A 10,303-nucleotide genomic window follows, 5' to 3' on the forward strand; every position below is an offset into this window, starting at 1 on the left:
TCATTCCTATCAGGACAACCCAGGGTATAGCGCACGTCATCATTTTAACTGTACATCAAACATAGGCTCATTCCTATCAGGACAACCCAGGGTATAGCGCACGTCATCCTTTTAACTGTACATCAAACATAGCGATCATTCCTATCAGGACAACCCAGGGTATAGCGCACGTCATCCTTTTAACTGTACATCAAACATAGCGATCATTCCTATCAGGACAACCCAGGGTATAGCGCACGTCATCCTTTTAACTGTACATCAAACATAGCGATCATTCCTATCAGGACAACCCAGGGTATAGCGCACGTCATCCTTTTAACTGTACATCAAACATAGCGATCATTCCTATCAGGACAACCCAGGGTATAGCGCACGTCATCCTTTTAACTGTACATCAAACATAGCGATCATTCCTATCAGGACAACCCAGGGTATAGCGCACGTCATCCTTTTAACTGTACATCAAACATAGGCTCATTCCTATCAGGACAACCCAGGGTATATCAAACATAGCGATCATAAATGTTCATACTGTAAATAACATGAATTTTCAAATATGGAAATGTGAAGTGCACATTTGTACTCTCGGGTGTGTGGCTTGCTTGTATGACATCAAAACTATTTACTATAAACAACTCATCTTTCAGAGCACATCGACTCATCTCGATATACAGCATTCCCCTCACCCTCACAAAAAAAAAACTGCAAAAGAATCCCAATTAGCGGGAGGGATGGGGACATTTTTCTGTGCGTGGTACACACGATTAGAAGGGCCGTCAGTTGAAACCCATACAGCGCTGTAAAGCGGACAGCCGTAGCGTTGACGTCATATATACCATGAACAAAATGAAATGTATCATGCAACAATTAAGATTTTACTTTGTTACAGTTCATAAGGAAATCAGTCAGTTGAAAGAAATTCATTAGGTCCTAATCTATGGATTTCACATGACTGGGAATACAGACATGCATCTGTTGGTCACATATCTTTTAAGTAGAGGCATGGATCAGAAAACCAGTTAGTATCTGGTGTGATCACCATTTGCCTCATGCAGCGCGGCATCTCCTTCGCATAGAGTTGATCAGGCTGTTGATTGTGGTCTGTGGAATGTTGTCCCACTCCTCTTCAATGGCTGTGTTGCTGGATAGTGGCAGGAACTGGAACACGCTGTCGTACACGTCAATCCAAAGCATGCCAATCATGCTCAAACGGGTGGCATATGTCTGGTGAGTATGCAGGCCATGGAAGAACTGGGATATTTTCAGCTTCCAGGAATTGTGTACAGATCTTTGCGACATGGGGCTGTGCATTATCATGCTGAAACATAAGTTGGTTTACGATAAGAAATTAACATTAAATTCTCTGGCAACAGCTCTAATGAACATTCCTGCAGTCAGCATGCCAACTGCATGCTCCCGCAAAACTTGAGACATCTGTGGCATTGTGTGATAAATCTGCACATTTGAGTGGGTTTTTGTTGTCCCTTGCACAAGGTGCACCTGTGCAATTATCATGACGTTAAATCAGCTTCTTGATATGCTACACCTGTCAGGTGGATGGATTATCTTGGCAAAGGAGAAATGCTCACTAACAGGGATGTAAACAAATTTGTGCACAAAAATTGAGAAAAAGATTTGAGCATATGGAACATTTCTGGAATGTTTTATTTCAGCCCATGAAACCAACACTTTACATGTTGCGTTTATATTTTTGTTCAGTGTATATATAAAAGTGTTCATATTAGTTGGCAGGGGTCTTCAAAATTGTGTTTTGATGTATTTCTAATACTTTAACACTTGTTTCTGGTAGATGTTTTCAAAGACCCCTTTTCCATCTGTCTGAACAGAAATCAAAACATTCCCCTAAACCTAATTTCTAGGATGGAAAATTAATATATGCCTTAATTTGTCAAAAATATATAGACTCTTAGCTTTCATTTGACATCCAATATGATATGGTCCCATCACGTTCGTGCTCATGAGTCCTTTTACATTAAATGAGAATTGGCTATTGGTGTGCATGGATTATGCTATAGCTGTAAGGAGCCGTTACTTAACACAAAAAAAGCCAGCAAAGACTTTGAACATACAGTGCCTTCAGAAAGTATTCACACCCCTCGACTTTATCCACATTTTGTGGATAAACAACAACCTGAATTTAAAATGGATTAAATTGAGATTATATGTCACGGTCCAACACACAATACCCCATCATGGCAAGTGGAAGTCTAAAATATTTTTCCAAATTATTTAAATTAAAAGCTGAAATGTCTTGAGTCAATAAGTATTCAACCCCTTTGCTATGGAAAGTCTAAATAAATTCAGGAGTAAAAATGCACTTAGTAGTTACAGTTGAAGTCAGAAGTTCACATACACCTTAGCCAAATACATTTGAACTCAGTTTCACAATTCCTGACAATTAATCCTAGGAAAAATTCCCTGTCTTAGGTCAGTTAGGATCACCACTTTATTTTAAGAACGTGAATTGTCAGAATAATAGTAGAGAGAATGATTTATTTCAGCTTTTATTTCTTTCATTACATTCCTAAATTGGTCTGAAGTTTACATACACTCAATCCTTGCTCGCACAGGCTTTTTCAGTTCTGCCCACAAATGTTCTACAGGGTTGAGGTCATGGCTTTGTGATGGCCACTCCAATACCATGACTTAGTTGTCCTTAAGCCATTTTGCTACAACTTTGGAAGCATGCTTGGGGTCATTGTCCATTGGGAAGAGCCATTTGGGAACAAGCTTTAACTTCCTGACTGATATCTTGAGATGTTGCTTCAATATTGGTTGGGATGGTGTTCTTCGGTTTGCAAGCCTCCCCCCTTTTCCTCCAAACATAACGATGGTCATTATGGCCAAACAGCTCCATTTTTGTTTCATCAGACCAGAGGACATTTCTCCAAAAGTACAATCTTTGTCCCCATGTGCAGTTGCAAACCATAGTCTGGCTATTATATGGCGGTTTTGGAGCAGTGGCTTCTTTCTTGCTGAGCAGCCTTTCAGGTTATGTTGATATAGGACTCGTTTTACTGTGGGTATAGATACTTTTGTACCCGTTTCCTCCAACATCTTCACAAGGTCCTTTGCTGTTGTTCTGGGATTGATTTGCACTTTTCGCACCAAAGTACGTTCATCTCTAGGAGACAGAAAGCGTCTCCTTCCTGAGCGGTATGACGGCTGCGTGGTCCCATGGTGTTTATACTTGCGTACTATTGTTTGTACAGATGAACGTGGTACCTTCAAGCGTATGGAAATTGCTCCCAAGGATGAACCAGACTTGTGGAGGTCTACAATTTTTTTTCTGGGGTCTTGGCTGATTTCTTTTGATTTTCCCATGATGTCAAGCAAAGAGGCACTAAGTTTGAAGGTAGACCTTGAAATACATCCACAGGTACACCTCCAATTGACTCAAATGCTGTCAATTAGCCTATCAGAAGCTTCTAAAGCCATGACATTTTATGGAATTTTTCAAGCTGTTTAAAGGCACAGTCAATTTAGTGCATGTAAACTTCTGACCCACTGGAATTGTGATACAGTGAATTATAAGTGAAATAAATCGGTCTGTAAACAATTGTTGGACAAATGACTTGTGTCAGGCACAAAGTAGATGTCCTAACCGACTTGCCAAAACTGTAGTTTGTTAACAAGAAATTTGTGCTGTGGTTGAAAAACGGTGTTTTAATGACTGCAACCTAAGTGTATGTAAACCTCCGACTTCAACTGTACATTGACTGTGATAAGTGGTTAACAATTTTTGAATGACTACCTCATCTCTGTACCTCACACATACAGATAATTGTAAGGTCCCTCAAATTTCAAACACTGATTCAAACACAAAGACCAGGGAGATTTTCCAATGCCTTGCAAAGATGGGCACCTATTGGCAGATGGGGGGGAAGTAGACGTTGAATATCCCTTTAAGCATGAAGTTTTTAATTACACGTTGGATCGTGTATCAATATATCCAGTCACCACAAAGATACAGGCGTCATTCTGAAATCAGTTGCAGGAGTGGAAGGAAACCACTCACAGATTTCACCATGAGCCCAATGGTGACTTTAAAACAGATAGAGTTGAACGGCTGTTTGGGGCAAATCTAACAACACTGCAACAACTTAATATGTTCAAGCATGATGGTGGCTGCATCATGTTATGGGTACGCCTGTCATAGGCAAGGACTAGGGAGGTTTTTTTTAAACAAAAATAAATGGAATATCGCTAGGCACACTCAAAATTCTAGAGAAAAACCTGGTTCAGTCTGCTTTCCAACAGACACTGGGAGATGAATTCACCTTTCAGCAGAGTTCCTGTCTAGCAATGGTTAACAATCAACTTGACAGAGCTGGAAGAATTATTCTTTTTAAAGTAGAATGTGCAAATACTGTACAATCCAGAAAGACTCAGCTGTAATCACTGCCAAGTGTAATTCTAACAGGTATTGGCTCTGGGATGTGAATACTTGTGTACATGAGATATCTGTAAACATATTTCTAAAAAGAAATTCGCTTTGTCAATATAAGGTATTGTGTAGACTAAGAATTTATTTTAGTCATTTTGAATTCAGGCTGTAATAGAATGTGGAATAAGTTAAGGGGCATGAATACTTTCTGAAAGCACGATATATCCATAGCAAACCGAGTCGATTTGAAATGGCATTGTACAACAGACCAGTCAACTCAACAAAGGTAGCCTACTTCAACACACAAGTGACAACCAAAAATTGGCATTATTGCATTTTAAGTTAGTTACACTTCAGTTATTACACTCAAACTGGGAGCGTAATTTACCAATTTAGTAGCCATGGCAAAGTACACACAAAACGAATGTTATGGTTTACGTGCGAATTCCATTGCGGCAGACTCCATCACTGGAGTTCTCACGTTATATTATAAAGTGTGCATTGGAAACCGGTATGGTTACACTTACACATAGGCATAATAAGATGCATTCAACATATCCTTGTTACTATGTTGTTATATATTTATCAGCCCAAAGCAAAGTGTGAGTCTTCTGAAATCTAAGTAACGTTAAATCAGCACGCATTATAGTAGATCTAATCATCAATCATTACTCAGCAACTGTGCATGAAAACAAATGTTCTTGCTACAATGTACGTAAACGCTATCCTCCCCAACGTTAACTAGCTAGTCAGTTTAATAGATAACATAGCCTGCCAGCTAGTTTCGGGGTTTTTCAAGTCATAATTAGCTGGCTAAATGAACTAGCTGGCTAATTGAATCAGTGAAAAACTAACAGGCTAGCAAACGAGCTATCATGCAACAGCATGGCAGTTTTCCAGAATAATAAATCACTGTAAACTCTTTGTTTTGTTATAAAGACAGCTCACAAGCAACAGTAGTTAAGATTTTAGACACGAACATTTACATATCTAGCTAACTAACGTTAGCCATGTCCTCGTTGCTTTGTAGCTTACCTAGCTAGCTGCCACTCACTCTTGAGTCGAATTCGGAGAAAGGGGACTTTCAGAGGCTAGCGTTCCCATAAACCGTGCGTGCTTTCCAGCTGCACGCTTACTAGACAAACACATTTAACAAAATAGCAACTTACCAACTTGATTGTTTCGTCGACACGACCAGCTTGGTGTATACAATCTGGATTTAGAGTTTGACATTAGGCAGTAGCTAGCTTTACCAGTATTGGGGCGTCCCGGTTTAGATGTGGTTTGTTACTGGTGGAGAGAAACATGAGGACTCGCCACCCTCCTTCACCTCGTCGCCTTCTCGGAGAAGCGATTGCTCGCTAGAGGGCGTAATAACACCTCCAGTGCCCTGCGCCCCCTCCATCCAACTAAAACAAAACAAACGTGTCTATACTGTTTTATAAAGCAATTGTATGTTGAAAACAAGCTGATAGGGCTCATTGTAATTTTCTATTGTTGAAAAAAATTTACTTTGGAAAAAATGACTATGGTCAATGATGCTTGTATGGCATTCCACTGAATATTATTGATGTGATAAGAAAAGTCTCTCTCTAGCTCCCGCAATCTCCCACTTTTAAGGAAAATGGGTTTCATACTAGATGCCTTCTGACACTTATGGGGCAGGGACCTGAATGTCCTCTGAGTTTACAGTTGGTCCATTGCTTTTCAACAGATACATGGGTCTTTAGATCTGTGCATGCCATAATGCACTTATTAAAATCACTGTCATACATAGGCCTACAGTGCATTCGGGAAAGTATTCAGACCCCTTGACTTTTTCCCACATTTTGTTACGTTACAGCCTTATTCTAAAATTGATCAAATTGCCCCCCTCCCCCCAATCTACACACAATATCCTATAATGACAAAGCAAAAACAGTTTTGACATTTTTGCAAATTAACTAAAAATATTAAACTGAAATATCACATTTACTTAAGCATTCAAACCCATTACTCAGTACTTTGTTAAAGCACCTTTGGCAGCGATTACAGCCTCGAGTCTTCTCAAGCTCTGTCAGGTTGGATGGGGAGCGTCGCTGCACAGCTATTTTCAGGTCTATCCAGAGATGTTCGATCAGGTTCAAGTCTGGGCTCTGGACATTCAGAGACTTGTTCCGAATCCACTCCTGCAGTGTCTTGGCTGTGTGGTTAGGGTCGTTGTCCTGTTGGAAGGTGAACCTTCTCCCCAGTCTGAGGTCCTGAGCGCTCTGGAGCAGGTTTTCATCAAGGATCTCTGTAATTTACGCAGTTGATCTTTCACTCGATCCTGACTAGTCTCCTTGACGCTGAAAAACATCCCCACCACCATAGGGATGGTGCCAGGTTGCCTCCAGATGTGACTTTTGGCATTCAAGCCAAATAATTCAATCTTGGTTTCATCAGACCAAAGAATCTTGTTTCTCATGGTCTGAGAGTCCTTTAGGTGCCTTTTGGCAAACTCCAAGTGGGCTGTCATGTGCCTTTTACTCAGGAGTGGCTTCAGTCTGGCCACTCTACCATAAAGGCCTGATTCTCCCCCGATTGCTTAGTTTGGCCGGGTGGCCAGCTCTAGGAAGAGTCCTGGTGATTACAAATTTTTTGCATTTAAGAATGATTGAGGCCACTGTGTTCTTGGGGACCTTCAATGCTGCAGAAATATTTTGGTACCCTTCCCCAGATCTGTGCCTCAACACAATCCTGTCTTGGAGCTCTACGGACAGTTCCTTCGACCTCATGGCTTGATTTTTTGCTCTGACATGCATTGTCAACTATGGGACCTTATATAGACAGGTGTGTGCCTTTCCAAATCATGTCCAATCAATTGAATTTACCATAGGTGGACTCTCCAATCAAGTTGTAGAAACATCTCAAGCATGATCAATGGAAACAGGATGTACCTGAGGTCAATTTGAAGTCTCATAGCAAAGGATCTGAATACTTATGTAAATAAGGTATTTCTGTGATATAAATATATATGTATTTTTACTCCCTTTTGCTCCCAAATTTCTATCCAATTATGAGAGAGAGAGGCGAAGGTAGAGTCATGCGTCCTCCAAAACATGACCCGGCTAACCACTCTTCTTAACACCCACCCGCTTAACCCAGAAGCCAGCTGCACCAATGTGTCGGAGGAAACACCGTTCAACTGACGACCGAAGTCATCCTGCAGGCGCCCGGCCCGTCACAAGGAGTCGCTAGAGCGCAATGAGCCAAGTAAAGCCCCCCCCCCCCCCCCCGGCCAAACCCATGTTCAGATGCAAGTGGTATATTTTCTTATAACACTAAATTGATAACACTTGCAATGCCCCCTATCTTATGTTCAGAACCTTTAATTGTGCATTCATTGGGGTTTCATGCATCTTTCACCCCTGCACCCACACAAAAAAAAATCGGAATGGTGACATTTGCGTGATCGGTTTTCTATCGCTCATTTGCACGTCACGGCAATGATATCATGTCACCGTGTGGGACTGTGGGTCAGTTAACCTGAGTTAACAGTTAACTATTTGATAGCGCTATTTGATAGTTAACAGAAGTACGAGATGGGGAGGAGGGCGGGGGTAGGTTGACCTCAGGTCTCCCCACTGGAAGCCAGAGGTAGGGGGAGCGGGGGAATCTATCAAATAGCGCACCTCTAACTTTGCACAGTACTAATGCAATTAGTAAATCAGTCACACTACGAAATACTACCAAATTAACCACAATTCATTCATAATACTGTGAATATATAGTTTCACGGACATATTTTAGCTTTTTTTTCTGGTTTATGTGAAATCGTTAAGAATAATATAAAACCAGTCTGCACACCACCAAGGTGAATTGGTTTATTCTTGACCCATCCTCCAACAGTGTTGGGGGATGGGTAATTTATTGATGCTCAGTGCCAAATCAACACAAATTTGTTTCTATTTGTCTTTGTTACTTCTTTTTGATATGAGTCTTATTTTTGTCAATATTTTTATATTTATATAGTTTTAAATGTTATGATTATTTATTTGTGTTGTTCCAAATGTCTGAATAAAAATGACAGTTAGTGCAGAATGGTACAGTTAGTGCAGGGGGGTTCACCCAGGGAGCCATAAAAGAACCGCCACTGCCCCTGAGTAAAGTTCAGTGAAATATAATGAGTACATTTTCTTTAGTAAACAACACATTTCACTGCACCTATCCGGTGTATGCGACAATAAAACATATTTTAATACAAATTGTTATCCAATATCAAAAATACAAGATACACAATTCAAAACTGTTCTTTTTGAAGTGTTGAATAGAAAGAATAGTGGATGATAAATATAATTTTCCATACAGTATTTGACATGCACATTTTTTTTCTTCACAATTTGTATCCAATGGCAGGTTGTGAGCATGTTGAGAAATGTTAGTCTTACAGTTTCATTAACCTTGTACAAAACATCAGAAATAGGGGTGCTGTATAGCAGTTGGCTACTGTGAAAACGTATTACGGTGTTGTCTGCCATTTCTGCCCCATGCAACATTGTACAAGATCACCTTTTCTATATGACTTGTCATCTGATACAGTATCGCCTGTCTCTCTGCTTGGCAAAATTTATCAGCTTACAGTGTATCAATGAAATTCAGATGATGAGTGGAATATATTGTTATATACAACCCAGGTATTTCAGCAGTGCATTGTACACTTCAACTATGTCCTATTGAAGCATACTGGCTGATGGAGAATGATGATGTAGAATTTACAGCCACATCCATATATAATTTGGTTTTACCTTCCAACATAAATTGATGTCAAATTGTTGCATTTATAAGGTAAAAATATAGACATTTACAGTGTTCATCAGTTATCAAACTATATACTTTAACTAGGCACTACATAATTTTGGTTCAGTAGTTTTGAGAAGTTTGACTAAATGACGAAAATCATATCAAAAGTAAAGTGAATATTGCATTTTGAAAAGCAGATACTTAGATTGAATATGTTACCAAATTGAAAGAGTGATTTGGTGCAGTGGACAAGTGACTTTGTGAATAATTTTGTTTTACTCAGTGAATTGAAAATGTGCTTAGAGTTATGAAGCATGAGCTGTTTTGATAATCTGTTTAGATTTTTGTGTTTAGAGTTATGAAACATGAGCTGTTTTGATAATCTGTTTAGATTTTTGTGTTTAGAGTTATGAAACATGAGCTGTTTTGATAATCTGTTTAGATTTTTGTGTTTAGAGTTATGAAACATGAGCTGTTTTGATAATCTGTTTAGATTTTTGTGCTTAGAGTTGCGAAAATGTACAAAATACTTGTGAAAATGGCAAGAAAGTGATTTAAAAATAATAATAGTAGGTTATATTTAACCTCAGCTCAGGATGCTTATCATCACCTGAGAGACTGGGGGTAAATTACTTTCCCCTTTCCTCAATGAACCACTCCTATATATATACACAACCATGCGGTTAGAATTATTCACCATACACAAGAAAATTATCCACAGATAAATGTTGAAGATGTTGTTTCCACTGAAATAATAGTTATACACTTTTATAAAACTGTCTATGTGGTGTGTGTGTGTGTGTGTGTGTGTGTGTGTGTGTGTGTGTGTGTGTGTGTGTGTGTGTGTGTGTGTGTGTGTGTGTGTGTGTGTGTGTGTGTGTGTTTTGGTCTGATCACTTGAGAATGCTTTTTGCTGCAGTGTATGCTGGGAAGACACTGAGCCAGGGTCAGAGTAGTACAGAAGGTGTCATATGCTGAGGCAGTGAAGACAGTAGTAAAGGAAGATGGGTCCGTAAGCTAGGTTGAAGATGACATTGTGAGTAGGCCGAGGCCAATAGAGACCATAGGAATAACATGTGCTTCAGTAAGGTTGGCTTCTTAGTGGTCATAGCCATGGTTATCAACTCTACTGCA

This window comes from Salvelinus namaycush, chromosome 26 (genome assembly GCF_016432855.1).
Source record: "Salvelinus namaycush isolate Seneca chromosome 26, SaNama_1.0, whole genome shotgun sequence".
Lineage (NCBI taxonomy): Eukaryota > Metazoa > Chordata > Actinopteri > Salmoniformes > Salmonidae > Salvelinus > Salvelinus namaycush.